The sequence below is a fragment of the Microtus pennsylvanicus genome, chromosome 21 (assembly GCF_037038515.1).
Source record: "Microtus pennsylvanicus isolate mMicPen1 chromosome 21, mMicPen1.hap1, whole genome shotgun sequence".
Classification (NCBI taxonomy): Eukaryota; Metazoa; Chordata; class Mammalia; order Rodentia; family Cricetidae; genus Microtus; species Microtus pennsylvanicus.
The window spans coordinates 25,055,109-25,074,681 of NC_134599.1; the positions used below are offsets into that span (position 1 = coordinate 25,055,109).

Here is a 19,573-nt window from a genome sequence, read left to right on the forward strand (position 1 = left end):
GTCTTTTGAAAGGCATGACTGGAGTCTGAGTTCCTGCCCATAGTCACAAAGAAAGCCCATGAAACTAGAACACTGCAATTTGGGATCATAAACTTTACTATGCTCTGAAATAATTCATTAGTGATGAAAAAGAGATGAGTAATATTCAAAATGAAATGATTTACTATGTATATCAATAATTTGTTGAAACCTGTAGTTTTACATGGTAGAAACTAAGACACTGGAAAAATCGCACCAGATTTCTGATTTTCTACAAATCCATAAAACAAAAGAACAAAAATCCACAAATTTGAAAAAAATGTATATGGTACTCATTGTGTTGCAAAAATGAAATGAAAGTTAAAAGTCAAAGCAAGTTGCTTCTGTCTACACACACTTAGACCACTGAGGGAAAAGGGATACTGTGAGCTACTGTGAGCTGGAGGCCAGCCTTGGAGACATAGTGAGGTCCAGGTTAGGGTGTGACTCAGAAGGAGAGTTTATGAGAGAGAGAGAGAGAGAGAGAGAGAGAGAGAGAGAGAGAGAGAGAGAGAGAGAGAGAGAGAGAGAGAGAGAGAGAGAGAGAGAGAGAGAGAGAAAGAAGGGAGAGAGAGAGAGAAAGAGAGAGAGAGTTCAATGACTATCTGGCTGATTGTATGCGCATTTGCTCCATGCCTTACTGCTAGAAAAGTATTTAAAAATTAAAAAGAGAGTCATGTTTTCAATCCAGAGCTGTGTCAGTTGCATCCATTAATGTCTTCGAGGCAAGGTTTTATTTGAATAATGCCTCATCATCTTCACGTGCCAGATGCGCTGCTGCTTTGAAGTATTTCCAGAGCAATAAGTCATGAGTTTATGAATTATTTTATACAGACATAAACAGCTTCTATTTACAATAATCTCCCCTTGTAGCATTAAGTGAAGAGAAGCAATCCTCGTTAAAACAGTAGGGGTTAGCCTTCGGTTAAATAAAAAAATGCACTTGCTTCTAAAAGATACCTTTCTGAATAATTGGGAACAGAGTAATTTTAACATTACAGAAGAGCCGAGGCAGCTTTCATAACGATTTGAAAGGAAGCAGCGCTCATTTTAGGGAGTTCACAGCAAGAGCAAGTCCAGCAATAAATGGATAGACTTGCTTGATAGGGCACAGCATGCCACTAGTAGAAAAAATTGTTTTGATTTTAAATGTCAGGGGAAATTCCTTTTTAAGGGTTTTAATAATAATAACGTTTAAACAGAGTTTTGCCTTTTTCCCCTCCAAAAATATTCAAATCTTTTTTATTAGAAATCCATTGTATGTTTTGGATAAAGGAGAAAGCAGAAAAAAACAGGCTTTTCTCTAAAAAAAAAATGGAGGAAAGATAAGAGATGATAAAGAGATATATGAATGCAATTCATTCCACTATTGTATCTAATAAGGCAAATCCATTAAAAAATAATTCCAGACGTGCATATTTTCCTGAAATTATTTCAACCTCTGCTTGGGCATGGTGCAAAATCCCTAACAGATTCTTAACAACAATTTTGAAAATTTAATATTTCATGAATTTGTATTCAATATAGAGTTCAAAATTTACATAAAAATCAATGTTTATGGCACAAATAAATATCATCAGAATTTTCTATATTCCTAAGTTAAATGTAAACAGAACTTGTCTTTGTATTCTTATAAAAACTCGGGCAACTGCATTAAAACTTTCCAAAAAAAGAAAATTCACAATTACTTCCTAACATAGACTTGCATTTATCTTCCTTGAATATAATCAAGGAAGAATAGCTAGCTTTTGAGAATATTATGGATCCAATACCTCAAGAATGAGTTGCTGGAATACTGGTGGCACAAGGTTGAAACATTCTATTAGAATTTGTCTAAAGATAAGAATGATTAATACAGGCTTTAAATATGGCATTTCATTCATGTAAGAAAAATCAGGGCAGGATTCTTAAATCTAAAACTGTTAAGTGTTTAAACCGATTTAAACTTAAGCACTGGTCTTCCAAAAGGATGTAATTGATAGATCTTATAGGTGTATCAGAGGTGGATCAATGTCAGATTCTTTGTTCTTAATATATTTTAAGGGCTTTATTTCTGTGTTGTAACATGAGAGATGATAATTTAACTGCAGTGTAACATTTAATTCAAAACCATTGACCTCAGCTTTCCATCTACTAAACTGGATTTTGATCTGACAATGTTCATGGAACCACAGTTCCTATTTCACTATCATGGTCTTGGGATCATTACTTCCTTTTTCGTTAGTGGATTATGCAAAAGAAAAGGGATTTGGTTCTTATGGTTTTTTACTTTTCAGCTAACCTGAACAGTTCTTGCCTGCTAGACATGAGATCTAAGGATCTTAAAGAATGGGGAAGACTATTTCCTTCCATTTGTATGCAAAATTCAAGATGTCATTGTCTTTTACCACTGAGTAATACTCTAATGCTTTATCCATTCTTTTATTGAGGGATATCTAGGTTGTTTCCAGGTTCTGGCTATTAGAAATAATGCTGCTATGAACATAGTTGAACAAATACTTTTGTAGTATGATAGAGCATCTCTTGGGTATATTCCCAAGACTGGTATTGCTGGATCCTGGGGTAGGTTGATCCCCAATTTCCTAAGAAACCGCCACACTAATTTCCAAAGTGGTTGCACAAGTTTGCATTCCCACCAGCAATGGATGAGTGTACCCCTTACTCCAAAACCTCTCCAGCAAAGGCTATCATTGGTGGTTTTGATTTTAGCCATTCTGACAGGTGTAAGATGGTATCTCAAAATTGTGTGAGGTAACCCAGACCCAAAAAGATGAATATGGTATGGACTCACTTATAAGTGGATTCTAGCCATAAATAAAGGACATTGAGCCTATAATCTGTGATCCTAGAGAAGATAAATAAGAAGGTGAAACCAAAGAAAAACATATAATTATCCTCCTGGATATTGGAAGGAGACAAGATTGCCAGGCAAAAATTGGAAGCTTGGGGGTGGGGTAGGGTGGGGATAAGAAGAGATGGGGAGAAAAAAGTAAGAATGGGGGATGGGGAGAGCTTGGGGAAATGGGACGGTTGGGATGAAGGAAGGGTAGATATGGGAGCAGGGAAGTATATATCTTAATTAAGGGAGCCATTTTAGGGTTGGCAAAAGACTTGACTCTAGAGGTCTACCCAGGTGTCCATGGAGATGTATCCAGCTAGATCCTTGAGCAGCTGAGGAGAGGGAGCCTGAAATGGCCCTATCCTATAGCCATACTGATGATTATCTTGCATATCACCATAGAACCTTCATCTGGCGATGGATGAAGCCAGAGACAGAGACCCACATTGGAGCACTGGACTAAACTCCCAAGGTCCAAATGAGGAGCAGAAGGAGGGAGGACATGAGCAAGGAAGTCAGGACCAAGAGGGGTGCCCCCACCCACTGAGACAGTGGGCTGATCTAATGGGAACTCACCAAAGCAAGCTGGACTGAGACTGATGGAGCATGTAATCAAAGCGGATTCTCTGAAAGTGTCAGACATGGAGGGCTGACTGAGAAGCCAAGGACAATAACACTGGCTATTGATCCTACTGCATGTGCTGGCTTTGTGGGAGCCTAGTCTGTTTGGATGCTCACCTTCCTAGACCTGGATGGAGGAGGGAGGTACTTGGACTTCCTTCCCATGGGGCTCTTTGAACTGGAGAGAGAGGGGGAGGGGAGGGAAGAGGGGGAGGAGGACGGAAATGGGAGGAGAGGAGGAGGTAGAAATTTTTAAGTAAAAATAAAAAAAAAAAAGAATGGGGAAGACTTCTGTCTAATGCTGTAAACAACCTTACTTCAGTTTCAGTACAAGCAGGCAACAAAGAAAGCAGAAATCCAAGAAAGGTTGCTTGAGTTCAGAAAAATATGTAAATAAACACCAATAACTACATACTAATTCTTTACAGAGCAGCCCTTTCACATAACTTTCTCAGACAGATCTATTTAAATACAGTTGCCTGTTTTGTATTATAGATTTATCTGGCAATGCACAAAAGCAAGGCAGAAGGCAATACCCAGTTTCAGGGTACACTGACCAGATAGGATTATATAGTTTTGAAATCAAACAAGAATACACATGTTTCTTACATTGAATGTAAATTTTTAACACAAGAGGCTTGAAATCATGTCCAAGAACAATCCAGGGAGCCAAATGCACCTGAGTTAAACTTCCCTCTGCCTTGTTTTCCAGTTCCCCAAGGCTTTGTTCACCATGCATCATTCTTTTGACTATCTACCAAAAATTGTCTTTCTAGTCATACTATAATACATAATAAATATAATATACCAGATGTTGCTACTCAAATGATAGCAACTTATCAACCAAGTTTTTGTAATGCTTGAATTACAAATTAAAATAATGAATAAGAAAAAAGAGACAATTCCAATTAGTTTTTCTAATAACCTTTTGTCTCAAGTTTTTATCTGATCTTGTCTGTCATACAAATAAATGCACACTGTGTGACCCTAAGCATAATGCTTATTTATTTTCCCAGAGCAACTTAAAATTACAGTATAACAAAATCACCAGGAACAAATCACTCCTCTCTCTTCTTGAACTTCCAGAGGAATATAGTCCAACACACTTGACTTTAAATAGTTTTTAATCTATGGCTTTATCCTCTTCTCTGACTTAAGTGAGTAACGGGATTTTGAATTTTGGTTGCATTAGCAGATTTCTTTAACTTAAAGATGCATAGTTTTGATATAAGATTAAGGTAATTAAAAGGGTACATATTTTGACACATATACAATAGAATATTTATTTATGTAAAATAAATTTCTAAATGTAGGAAATTGTATCTGCATGCTGTATATACTAGAAACAATGAACTTATGTACTGTCTCCCTCACTTTGATAGCACAGAAGGAGCCCCTTAATAACTGCACAATAACTCGCAGAATGTGAAGCTCTCTTCCATTCTGTTGATAACTACATAGGTGGAAGGCGCTATTTAACTATATTTTAAAGGATCAAGACATACTGAGAGAGCAAATTCATATATTTTGACATGGTTTATTATATTGAAATGAATCAAAAGTTTCTTATTGAAAGTGATATTACAATATACGTTATATATCATATATTGTACAATATATACAATATCATATATTGTGCAATATATGATATATATTGTAATATCATATATACATGGCACCTTAGCTCTGTAGTAGCATCACAATTAATTGTGTATGATTGGCTACATTAGTAATGTAACCTTTCAGTTCTAGTCTGTAAGCACTGCCATGTGATTTGTTTTGGCTTTCATGGTAGTAACATATGGAGGCTTGTGAAAATTCTTGCCTACTTCTGCTCAATGTTTATCTATTCCATTACTGTAAAACCATGTCTAGGCTTTCTAAGTTACTAGAAACAGAAAAACTAAAGTGCTTCAACTCATCCTTACTGTACAGTACTAGACCAGCTGAAAGGTAGGCCAGATGATATCAGAATTTGGTTATAACCAAATAAATTATTTTATTCCACAGAATTTTGGGATTGTTGTATGGCAAAAAAATAAGTGATATATTCCCTGAAGAGAAAGCTAAAATAAATGCACTGAAAAATGGAAATTTCTATTATTATTATTATTATTTATTATTATTATTATTATTATTAGTGACTGGATGCACTCTACCTCTTCTAAATTTAAGGTGAGGAAGGAACAGCTTGGAACTGAATTTCTCTCACAAGAAAACCAATGGAGTAGAATGATATCATATGGGGAAAGCAACACTTTACACCTGTTATCATAAAGAAAGCTCAGAGAGCATCTGTGTTTATACTTCCACTGAGACAAAGGAGGAAATCTAGTTGGTACCTTTATTTTGATGGGAAGATGTTAGAAGAATTGGGTAAAGAGATATAATGAACTGTAATTATCTTCATTGAGGTACTTCTATCTGGTCATTTCTAAAGGAATTTATTGGGAATATGAATGTTTGCTTCTGCTAGAACCCAATGTAGCATGTTAACATTCTGACATGTGTTGAAAATAAAAGGAGGATGCAAAGTGTGATAGTGTCATTTCTAAATGTCCAGCACACCACGGGTAGTCACTCAACATGCTGAGTAACTCATTAATGTAAGCAGATCATAATGTAAGTAGATGTCAAAGATAAGATGCCTCCTCTCAGTAATCTTTTACTTCTATTGGGTTCCCTTGTCCAGCCTCAGTGAAATGGAGGCTTTCTCTTTTCTGAAGGGAAAAGGAGGAGGAGTGAATCTGGTGGAGAGGGAAGGTGGGGGAAGCAGAATCTATTTTCAACTAAAATATTAGAAAAAATAACCATAGATGAATAATATGACAAGAATTTAAATACAATATAATACTGATAAAATGTTTTTTTATGTATTTTTTTTATTGATAAAAGGAGAATAAAGAAAAGAAAGAAAAAAAACAAATTTCCACCTCCTCCCAGCCTCCCATTTCCCTCCCCCTCCTCCCATTCTTCTCCCCCCTCCTCCCACCCCTCTCCCCTTCCCCCCACTTTTCTCCCCCTCCCTCTCCAGTCCAAAGAGCAGTCAGGGTTCCCTGCCCTGTGGTAAGTCCTAGGTCCTCCCCCCTCCGTCCATATCTAGGAAGGTGAACATCCAAACTGGCTAGGTTCCCACCAAGCCAGCACATTGCGTTGGATCAAAACCGCGTGCCACTGTCCTTGGCGTCTCATCAGCCTCTTTGTTCGTCATGTTCAGAGAGTCCAGTTTTATCCCATGCTTTTTTTGGTAACAGTCCAGCTGGCCTTGGTGAGCTCCCAGTAGATCAGCTCCACTGTCTCAGTGGGTGGGTGCACCCCTCGTGGTCCCGACTTCTTTGCTCATGTTCAATACTGACGAATATCATGCATATCGTCCTAGAACTTTCATCTGGCGATGGATGGAGATAGAGACAGAGACCCACACTGGAACACTGGATAGAGCTCCCAAGGTCCCAAGGAGGAGCAGAAGGAGGGATAAAATGCTTTTATAAGTGATTATGTATATACTTTTATATGGAAAAATATTTGTAGACCAAGTAAATGTGAGTTATAAATATTACCAGCAATAATTAAAGAATTGAGCAATGACAACAAAGCAAAAAACAGAACAGTAATTGCATTGGTTCAACATTTTGTATGCAAGAGTACTAAGAATCAGTGAATTCAATAAGAGATCATGTGCAAAATTAAAACAGCCTTTAACCAATGTGAATACCTATGCATGTCTATATCGAGTGGGCTGCTATGGTTTTCCTGAGAAACAGACACATAGTTCAAGAGAATGAGAATGAATAATCAGCTCACACAAACATAGCCCAATTCTATTTGATGAATACAAAAGAAAGTAAATTGGTAAAGGAATAAGTAGTTTGGGGACAAAAGATAAATAGCAATTGATACATAGATAAGCAGATAAAACAGATCCTCAAATCAAACATCATATACATAAAATTGTTTAAAGTTAATCATAAATCTCAATATAGAAAACACAAGGAACCTTTAAAATAATAGAAGAGTAGTACTCTATTGTGTAAATGTACCACATTTTCTATATCCATTCTTCAGCTGAGGGGCATCTAGGTTGTTTCCAGGTACTGGCTATTACAAATGATGCTGTAATGAACATAGTTGAGTCAATATCCATGTGGTATGAATGAGCTTCCTTTGGGAATATACACAAAAGTGGTATTGCTGGGTCTTGAGATAGATTGTTTCCTAATTTTCTGAGAAATCACCATATTGATTTCCAAAGTAGCTGTACAATTTTGCTACAAGCGTATGAGTGTGCAGTTGCTGATTCTACTCTAAATGTGAAGAAGAATGAATCCATCCTGAAGACTGGTTAGTGACCAGTGTCCATGTCAGTGTTCCAATTAAGAATTGCAAAGCTACGTAAGTTACTTACTGGCTCACTTAGATGAAGGGTAATGAAACTCTACACTACTTTTTCTCATGTTGTTTCAAAACATGTTTCCAAGAACATGATTAATAAGAAGTTCAGAGCATCACTTGCTTATCAAGTTGTGAATATCAGCATAAAAGTCTCTCTATATATAACATATACATCATGTTCATGTTCAGATAACAAGGATGTTCTAGTTTATGCCCATTAATGATATTGAGAAAAATTCAAGAATTACATTAGGGTAAAAAATGCTAAGTTCACAGCAAAGAGTAAATTATTAATAGAGTTTCCCTGATGGAGACAATTATGTTTTAATTAAACAAGATGATTAAAGAATCATTTAGAATAAAGGATTCTTAAAAAGCCACTAGAATTTCATTTCCAGACTGAATCACTCACTCAGCAGTGTGATGACATAGACTGCTTTTAGTCAAAAGTGCTCTGCTGTTTGGCAACATAGTACCGACTGGAATGTGCCTTTCTTACAAACTCCTAAATGGGAAATATAAATAGCAAATGAACTTTTAAACAATAAGTGATGATAACCAAATCTGATGAAGAGGAATTTGTATCAGCTTTGGCATCTGATTCAAGATGCAGACTGGAGATGATTTAAGTTATTAGGAAACGATATTTTCAAAAGATATCTTAAGGATTAATGTGACTTCCCAAATACTCCACATTCCAAGGGATCACGTTCACTTACATCTTTCTTCAGTTTTATTAATATCAAGGATCTTTGCTGCTGTTCTGGATCAGCATTTTGCAGAATGACTGCCATAGCCTCCTAAGTGGATTTGCTGTTTTACCATTTGCCTCCTATTCTGTTCTGAATTAAGAACCACAGAATATCTTTCTTAAATGAGTCTTATGTATCTTGAGTCATTGTAAAATCAAGAACTGGCTACCCCCCAAATCAGAAGACATATGATTTATTAAAGCAAAAAAAAGTGATAAAATGGAAGTGGAATAGCACAGAGAAACAATTAAAAAGTTGATTCTCTAAAAGATAAACAAGATTCACAATTCTTTAGCTCCTTTGTCCAAAAGAAAGAGGAGACCTAAATTAATAAAAGTATGGATGAAAATTGAGACATTATAATAGATGCTAATAAAATTCAGAAACTCGTTAGGCAATACTTAAAATTTTATACTTAAAGAAACTCGAAAATATGAAACCAATAAATTCTTTTCTAGATACAAATGAACACCAAATTAAACTAATATAAGATCTATAGAAAGCAACACATTTGCAGCAGTAATAAAATAATCTACCAACCATGAACAGTCGAGCCAAGAGGATTAAGTGATACATCATACAAATTAGTTAAAGGAGAGCTAACAGCGATTCTTTTCCAAGTATTTCATAAAATATAGCAAGTGCACTATATATTTTTTTTTACAAAGACTGTATTACATGAACACCAAAAGTACATAAAGATACAACAAAAAAAGAAACTGGGTGCCAATTTCCTTCATGAACACTTGAAAAAAATCTAAAACTTGTAATCTGAACTAAGAACACATCAAAAATGTTACTCACCATTTTCTCATTGACTTTCTTCCAAAGCTTGAAGGATGGTTTCCTATCTACAAACCAATAAATGAAACACATCAAGTATACTCAGTCCAAAACATAAGTCATACTACCATCACAATAAATGCAGAACAGGCTTTGGAGAAAATCTGGTCTCATTTCAGGCTGAACTACTTAAAAGATCTAAGAAAAAGAGAAACACAATTCACATAAAAAGCTACCTATGCAGGGATTAGAGCAGATGGAAACAAAGGAATAAGCTTTAAGAAGAAGTGAAGAGTGAGCAGGGGATGAGACCTTAGCATGGAAGTGCCACCATGAAGCCTATTATTTATCAACTCAAATTAAGAATAAGGCAACAACACCCCTTTTTCCATTCTTACTAAATGCAGTATCTAATGTTTTATTAGAACAATAACATTCTAGAACATAAAGGAGTACAAATGGGAAAAGAAGGCAAAGTATCCTTTGTGGCAGGTGATATTTTTCCATACAAAAGAATCTTTAAAACTTATTGAAAAACTATAAGACCTGACAAACAGTTTTAATAAAGTGGCAGGATATCAAATTAATATTAAAATAAATTAGCCAATCTTTCTATATTATATACTAATGAAAACCATACTGAGAAAGTATGGTGGAAAACAATTAAATCACAATTATCTGAAAAAAACTACCTTGTGACAAATATAACAAGGAAAAAGACTGATGTATACCTAAATAAAGCACACAAAACACAAAGAAGTTGAAGAGGACTCTAGAAGATATTGATGGGCCAGCAGAACTAATGATGAGAAAATGGCTATGTCTCTAATGTGGCGATTTACTAAAATCATCATCAAAATCCCAATGTTATTCTTTGTAGAAATGGGAATAAAGGCCATGTTTATACAGAAGCACAAAAGCATCAGGTAGCCCAAGTAATCCTGAAGGACATGGGGAGCAAAGCTGCAAATCAACACACCCGAATTCAAGTTTTATTACAAAGCCAAAGCTATTCAAATTGATTCTTTCTTAATCCTGATGAACTGACTTATTCTCATGTCAAATATTTTCAGCATCTTTCTCAACCTTCTCAGCCTTTGTAAAGATGAAGGGGGTTGGGCATTGCTCTGTATTAGTCCTTAGCTTAAGGGGATATCGTTTGATATCCTACCCCGACCATTTGAAACTTTCTCCATATCAGCAATAAAGCTGCTGGGCTTTCTTATCACTCACGTGCTCACTGGAGTAGCACTTTCAATTTCTACTAAGAAATTTTTCTTTGCATTTATAACTTGACTTTGTAGAAAGCCAAGACACTGAGCTGTTGGCTGTCTCACTTTCTCTATGCACTGTTCACTAAGTGTAATCATTTCCCAACACTGATGCAAAGGGAAAGATGATTATTTTCTTCCAGGTTGAAAAATTAGAGGATACTGTAGAGTTATTAATTGGCCTAATTTAAATAATATTGTGTCTTTCATAAGAAGAGCAGCAGAAAAAAAAAGATAATAGCTAGTCTGTGATGGGAAAGAAATATGCAGAATTTATGCATTAAGTTCACCAAATAAATAATACGATGTATGATGATCAAAAGAGTTTCAATAATAACATTAAGAATAACTCATCAAAGATTACAATAAAATGACACAATAATGACAGGTCTTGAGGCCTTATGAGAATTAGCAATGTGTCAAAGACATGCAAACTGGCCCTTACAATTAGAAAAAAAAACTGGTAAATTTATATTTGGCTGATGCAGAACTACTATAATTTCTTCAATTTGTAAAACAATAAATACAGTATCAAACTGCACAAAGAAATAAAGGGAAACTTTGCTTAGCCTAGATATAATGGGGAAGGGCTTGGTCCTGCTTCAAAGCAATGTCCTAGACATTGTTGACTTCCCATTGGAAGCCTTACCCTCTCTGAGGAGTGGATGGGGCTGGGATGGGGTGGGATGAGGGAAAAGATGGACATGACAGAAGGAGTGGAAGGAGCAGGAACTAAATGTGGCATGTAAAATGAGAAAACAGGGTTTTTAAAAAAAAATTAAAAATAAAAAGATACCTGATTTCCTGGATGTTTTGTGTTAAGAATCCGTTAAATTTTTGTTAGATCAATGGGTCTATTTCCACTACAGTATCTTCAACACCTGAGATTTTTTCTTCTCTTATATTCTGTTGTTTATACTTGTCTCTGCAGTTTCTGTTTGTTTACCAAGATTTTCCATATCCAGAATTCCCTCATTTTGTGTTTTCTTTATTATGTACTCACTTATATGTGAAAAATAGCTATAAACAAAGGATACTGAGCCTAGAGTTCATGATCCTAGAGAAGCTAAGTAATAAGGTGAACCCTAAAAACACATATAGATCCACCTGGACAGTCGAAACAGACAGGATAACCTTACAAAATTGTGAGCAAGGGGGTGAGGAAATAGGGAGTGTTGAACGGGTAGAGGAGGTAAAAATGTCAGGGGTGAGGAAAACTTGAGGGGATGGGATAGTCGAGAAAGAGGAAGGACAGAGATGAGAGCAAGGGAAGAGATATCTTGATGGAGAGAGTCATTATAGGGTTAACAGGAAACCTGACTCTAGAGAAATTCCCAGGAATCCACAAGGATGACCCCAGCTAAGACCTTAAGCAATAGAGAAGAGGGGGCCTGATCTTTACTTGGCCTGTTATTTTAAATAACATCATAGAAACTTCACCCAGCAACTGATGGGAACAGAGTCAGAGACCCACATGGAAGCACAGGACTGAGCTCCCAAAGTTCAGCTGAAGAGTGAGAGGAGTAAGAATTTGAACAAAGAGGTCAAGACCATGACAGGTTCAACCACTGAAACAGTTTACCTGAGCTAATGAGAGCTCACAAACTCCAGCCGGACTGGGAAGGAACAAACATAGGACCAAACTAGTCCCTTTGATTATGGCTGACAGTTGCGTGGCTGGGGCTGACTGAAGGTCTACTGGCCGTGGCATCAGGACTTATACCTACTGCATGTACTGGCTTTTATGGAACCTATTCTTTTTGGATGGATACCTTGCTCAGCCTAGGTATAGTAAGGAGGGCCTTGGACCTTCCCCAGAGCAATGTACCTTACCCTCTCTGAGGATTGGATGGAGGTGAGTTGGGGGGATATGTGGAAAGAATGGGAGAAGAGGAGGGAGAGGGAACTTGGATTGTTATGTATATGAAAAAAGATAGTTTGTTTTCTTTTTAAAAAATAAATAAATAAAAGGAAAAAGATCAGAAAAAACTATTCTTAACATTTGAAAGATAAAGGGTATTTATCTCAAAGATTAATCTTCTATAACCATAGTTTTATAAGATCAATGGCTCGATTTGAGCACCAAAGTCTCTTTATATCTTGTCATTAGGCATTGCCTATTACATTATACTGCTTTTTAGTAATTGCTTTTTGAATTTTTGGATGGTGATTAAAAATTCTTATTTCGTTATAATAAGAAGGAAATGAGTGATTTTCTTATTTTTATTATTGAAATAATAGAAAGCAAATGATCACAAAAGCATTCAGTCTCAATGATCAAATTATTTAAATTTAAGACACCGAATGTATTTTTTTCATGATACTACTTTAATTTTCTTAAGGGTTCATGGAAGCATAGTTTCTTCTATTGCCTGGTGTTGTTATTTGGATGACAAAGATGCAATGCGAATCAGCGGCATGTTAAATGTCAATATTTTCTTTTAATTTATCAACCAAACCTCTTTGGATTTTTCATAAGAATGAGTACTATGATCTACAAAACCATACTTACCATATCTATAAACATAAAGTGAAACAAAAAAATGGAGTAGAGTGATCGCACAGTCAACAAACTGCATGCCATGCAAGCATGAAGAAATGTGTTCACTTTCCAATACCCATGCAAAAATAAGCTAAATGTGGTGGTAAAAGTATGTAATTCCAACTTTGACAAGGGAAAGTCAGCTTATGCCAGAGACTTGCTGAGCAGCTAGCTTAGTCTAGGTTGTTTCAGCCCAAGAGACAGAGAAAGACTCTATCTCAAAAACAAATAAACAGAATGTAGAAACTTCCTGAGTAATGACATCTGAGGCTGACCTGTGGCCTAGAATATGCTCACATACATGTGTCCCATCACACATACGTGTACCATACACATGAACTCAAGCACAGAAGCATATATTTCATGAAAGAATGAATAAGTCAATAAAAAATCCTATGCAAATAAATATATAGTCAAAGACAAAACAAAAATACTAAGGAATTAATATAATTAAAACTCATTATATTGAGAATCATCCAATGAAATACAAATGAGGACAGTGTACACACATGTGTACATGGCTGCACATACACAAACTCTCTCTCTCTCTCTCTCTCTCTCTCTCTCTCTCACACACACACACACACACACACACACACACACACACACATTGTATTTGTTGACTGGAAAAATTAATAGTCCTAGTATTGTTCTTACTGAAAAATGACATTTACAACTTTATACCCCCATGGACTCAGATATTTGAATGTTTCCTTGATCCCCATTTTGTTGAACTTTTTTGGGAGGATTATGAGTTTTGATCTCAGAGGAGGTGTATCTCTGAGAATGTGCCTGATAGATTAAAAGCCAATACTATCCCCAATTAGCTCTCTTTGTCTCATAATTGTGGGTAATGATAAAAGTGCTGAGCTCCTACTCCAACCAATGCCTATCTGTCAGTCTGGTGCCATGCTTCACATCAATGGTGACCATTGACTCATCTGAAAGAGTATACTGTATCTTTCTAAAATTCCCAGGAATTTATACGGATGACCCCAGCTAAGACCCTAAGCAGTAGAGGAGAGTGTGGTTAAACTTGCCGTGCCCTTTAGTCAGACTGATGAATATCTTAAATATCACCATAAAACCTTCATCCAGAAACTGAAGGAAACAAAGGCAGAGACCTGCATCAGGGCACTGGGCTTAACCCCCAAAGTCTAGTTGAAAAGTAGGAGGAATGAGACTATGAGCAAAGAGGTCAAGAACATTATGGATACATCCACTGCAACAGTTTACCTGAGCTAATGGGAGTTCACCAACTCCAGCCAGATAGGGATGGAAACAGCATAGTCCCTATGAATGTGGTTGACTGTTGTATAGCTGGGGCAGACTGCAGCGATTGGCAGAGGCACAGGGATTTATCTCTGTTGCTGACACTGGCTTTTTTGAAGCCAATTTTCTTTGGTTGGATACCTTGCTCAGCTTAGATATAGTAGGGAGGGCCTTGAACCTTCCCCAAAGCAATTTGCCTTACCCTTTCTGAGGAATGGATGAGGTATACTGTGTGGGGGGGGGGAGGATGTGAAGAGAATGGGAGGAGAGGAGGTAATGGGAACTTGGATTGGTAAATCAAATGAAAATAGACAGTATGTTTTCTTTTTTTTTAAAAAAAATAATAAAATAAAAAATGGCTTGATAATTGCTGTGGGACAATGGTCTTGTACCTTCTAAAGATCTGTCACTTGTATTGTTTTAATAAAATGTTGATTGGTCAGTGGCCAGGCAGGAAGTATAGGCAGGGTGACAAGAAGAGAAGAATTCTGGGAAGAGGAAAAGCTGAGTCTGCAGTGCTCACGAAGACACAGAGGAAGCAAGATGAGAATGCCTCACTGATAAAAGTTACTAAGCCACATGGCTAACACAGACAAGAATTTGGGGTTAATATAACTTATAAGAGTTAGTAAGAAACCTGACCTACTAGGCCAACCATTTTATAATTCATGTAAGCCTCTTTGTGTTTCTTTGGGCCTGAATGGCTGCGGAACCTGGTGGGACATAAACCTCTATCAACAGATAATCGTATCTATTCACAGCAATAGAAAAGTAACTAACATAGTACGTTTTAACCAGGTAGTGGGCTATTGCTGTACCAGGCATAATCATACTGGATTCTCTCAAAGAATGTGGAATACTTTGACTCTTTGGACTAGAAAAAGGACTTAATGAACTACCCAATAGGAGTCTGGAAGATAACAGTGATGAAAGCAGGTGGAATATGGAGACCTAGTTCAAGAGGATTCAGAGGGAAACAACATTATCAGCTGATCTAGAGATCAATCTTTTAATCTATCGGTAGGAATGTGACTGCATTATGCTCTTATGATGCTAGGGTCTGCTTGAGGCTGAATTGAAGAATTTTGGATAATTTTTTTCTTTACAGATATTTTGAGAAAGCCTAATGTTTATTCTGTTGAGTAGTTATTAGTGATCACTCTCTGAAGGTCTATTACTAAAAAGCAAGGGTGGCAAAAGAAATAAAACATGGACACTTTTGAGGAAAAAAATAGCACTAGTAAATTTTATGTTGGAGATAAAGCTTGTGCACCAAGAGATAGGAGAGGCTTGATGCAAAATGGAATCAAAAGAGTGGTAGGTACCCACAGAGAAAGACTTCATTCAGTTATATCCTGCAACTTTTTAAAGGAAAAGTCTTGAGGATTTCCTCCACATAAAAATCAACTACAAAGAAAAGGTTATGCAAATGGAATTCAAGGTGAGGAAGGGCCAGTCGCCATCACAAGCAGGAATGGATCTTGGCAGAATCAGCCAAGTGGAAAACTTTAGAGTCATGAAGAATAGAGCTGTAAAGGGTTGTGGACTCTTCCTTACTACTTAATGGCAGTCACTGAACTTAAATGTGTAGCAGGTGAGTTCCCTTGTGGAGGACCAGAGAGGCTTCTGAAGGATGGAATTTCAGGTATTAACCTTTACTGTGGGATACATTATCTGTCTCTTAATTGAGCTTTTCAGGAAAAAAAATCAACTAATTCTAAATGGCTTTTTCATTGCTATGCAGTAGGATGTGATTTCCTTCTGGCTTTTGTTTTACACGTGAATTTACTAAAGCATGATGGGAGTAGAAATGAGCATTTTCATTCAGATGTCCACTCAGAAGGGTCTGATTGACTCTCAGTAATTAGTTTACAAGAAAGTTAAAATTTGAACTTTGCCTATAATCTTTAATTCTGTTCATAATTTATTTTTAAGTATTGCTATATGTTTAAAGATTAAGTGATATATAATTCAAAGTATTTTATAATTATAGATGAATATATATTCATATATATGTAGATTCATTTTATTTATAATTAGAAATATATTAGCACTTGGTCAAATAATTGATGGAATTTCAACAGGGATATTGAAACAGTTGCCTATTTAGTTAATATAATACCAAATGTTGATGATCTTGCCAAATACTTATTAGGCTTGCTGTACATAGACACAAGAGGAATTTGGATTTCTGAATTGTAATTCCAGCCCAGGGATTTGGAATCTGGGACTTTGAACAGATCCATTAATTTTAGAATGTCCCTTCACTTAGATAGCTCAGGTGAGCATTCAATGTCTTCTATGGCCTAGGTAAGGTTTTAAAAAATTAGTATGAGAAACAATATTCACTGTATTCCATTCATATCAGATACATAGAACAGGAAAATGTTAATTAAGCCCCAAAACTATATTTTTAAATATCCACGATCATCAAAAATCTTTTTTTTCTTGTTTGACACGATATGTCATTCTTGCAGTCTTACTATGTGAATTTTATCATCTTTAGCTTTGGCCCTGTCATTATCCTATGAACTTCCTTCCAAAATTTTGATTGTATTGTGGCAAAATGAAAATGCGCAGTTGTGGTGCCTGTCTTAAATTCCTAGAAACCTGTAAGGCTCAGGCTGTTTGAGTGTTTTAAAGCATGTCTTTCTTATCATAAATTTCTTGAAATATAATAAGACTGTGATTCTTGGGCTAACTGGTGAACCAAGAAATTGAATCGCTTGTCTGAATGGTACCGAGGTGGTGCCTGCTTCAAATAGCTAGTTTAAAAACCCAATTCAAATATTCTTGCAAGAAAGAGACTGTCAATAGAAGAGAATTTCTGAATATATTGTATTTAAATAGGAAATGTTACAAGATTTTAAGTTCTTCCTTGTTCAAAAGAGACTTCAAGAACTGGAGTACTTCCTGAGTGAGTCACTTTTCACTACTTGAAAAATTTCTCTATTCCATGTCTGACTGCACATTGTAAGTAGTCCCTATTACAGAAAGAAGAAAAAAAAATCACAAAATGTAGAAAGTCTGGCTCTTGTTTTTAGAGGAAAGCAACATCATGTGGAAAAAGTAAGAACCTATCAATAAAATTCAAGATCACTATGAAAGAAATTAGAAGTCTTTAAGTTGCAGGGTAACGAATGTATGAATAAATGAGACAGAGCCCACGTAAGAAATGGGAGATGGGATTCCAAACTTGTCCTGTCTGTGAGCTGTAAGGTTAGATAGAGACATACAAGGTTCCTAGGAGACTTATTGTGCTTCCTTGGTAACTGAGAACTGAGAGAACTTGAGTTTTATTTGATATGCTCAAGTATAGCTTATTTCAAATTTTTCAAGGATTTAGGAAAACCTTCCAAAGAAATCATTTTAAAAGAAATATTTACCAAAATCATGTCAACATTTAATAACTTGTATCTAAAAAATCAACTTTAGAGAGTAAAATCAAAACCACTATATTAAAGGATTTCCTACACTCATGTGGGGGAAATGTGAATCATTTAATTTCAGATTAATGAGTAGGATTAATCAAAGCATGACAGAAATAATTACTCAATTGCCTTTCTCTGTATTTCTAGAACAGCCATGAAAGAAAGATGTGCAAGTTTCTCTGTAGTAGGAAATCCTTTGTGAAAATGTTATAGTGGTGTAACTGCGACACATGATGGCTATTTCTAGGATTTTGAGGAGCTAACATACTGATTTCCACAGTGGGAACACTGTTTGCACTTTCCCCAAAATGGGTCAGGGTTCACCTCTTTCCAGATCCATACCAACATTTTCCGCCATTCTTTTCGTCTTTGCACTTAGACTGGAGTGGGTTAAAATGTCAAAGAGCATTTCATTTTCACATCTCTGATAGCTACGGATGCTAAACATTAAGGCAAATATTCTTGGACATATGTATTTATACTCTAGGGAACTCTGTTTAATCTCATGTTAATTGACATAATCAGATTATTAGTTATTAGTACTTTCTAGATTCTAAGAACTTTCTGTCAAATGTATAGGTGCTAAAATTCTTCTACCATATCTGACTTATACAATTTATGGGAAATTAGTTCATTCAAAAATATATATAATTATTCTGTACCATAGGGTGTTAGAAAAAATTTCTCAGAAACTGTCTTACATATAGGTACTAATCAATAAAATATAGATATAATCATTTCTGCTTTACATTTAACACAGTTTTATAAACACTTTCCATGTCATTACTTTATAAATTGTTTGAGTAGGTGAACAACCTTCCATATGATAGGGATGTGTGAAAAATTGTGAATTCATAAAAACAATTGTGAATTCATTATGTCTTTCCATTACTTTGTAATTTCAGCAATATTAAACTAAACAACAGTAAACTAATATTGACTTTAGGTAATTTTTGATCTATTCTCATATGACATTTATTTTGTGATTTCAAATTCTTTTGAATTTCCTGATTTGTGCTTCTAAAATAATGTATTAAATGCTAAAATGTATATTTCTCTTTAAATGTCTATTATTAGTACTGTATAGTATAATTTCCTTTAAAAAATCTCCCAAGGAGTTGCACCAATTCTGAAGGTACTGCAATACCAAGTCAATGCATGGAGTGGATGGAGAAAGCACCTATTCCAACTTCTAAAAATCCATTTAATACATTGTCCTCAGATAGAGGACTTATCAGATATTAAACCGATATAAATAGATACTACACTTGATCTTAGCCAAAAGGCCAAGAAGCAATTGAATATTATAATTTCTAATATGTTGAATTATGTAGATTTTTTTTCTAATATTTATTTATCGAGTATTTTAATCTAATTTAAAATTTAAATCATATATGATCAATACATCATTCTATTTCGGCTTTTATAACTTTTATAGCTTATAAAAACAGAAATTTAAGACTGAGTTTGTATACTTCTTGCCACACATACATAATGACATGAGATTACCTGGGTGAACATCTTCAACAACAGTAATAGGGATATAGCAAATAACAGGGCTGAGCTACTGGATACCAGTCCAAGAGAGGGAGAAGCCATAATATAAGAAAATGGGTCAAGACCATGATAGTGATACCCACAGAAACAACTGA

General features: G+C 35.6%; 1 non-coding gene across 1 annotated transcript; it reads right to left on the reverse strand.

Annotated features, from left to right (window-relative positions):
- Positions 1-19,034: 19,034 nt before the first annotated feature.
- Positions 19,035-19,219, reverse strand: LOC142839629 (U2 spliceosomal RNA). The gene has a single exon (XR_012908799.1). It is a non-coding gene; the product is annotated as a U2 spliceosomal RNA (small nuclear RNA).
- Between the last annotated feature and the right edge of the window lie 354 nt (positions 19,220-19,573).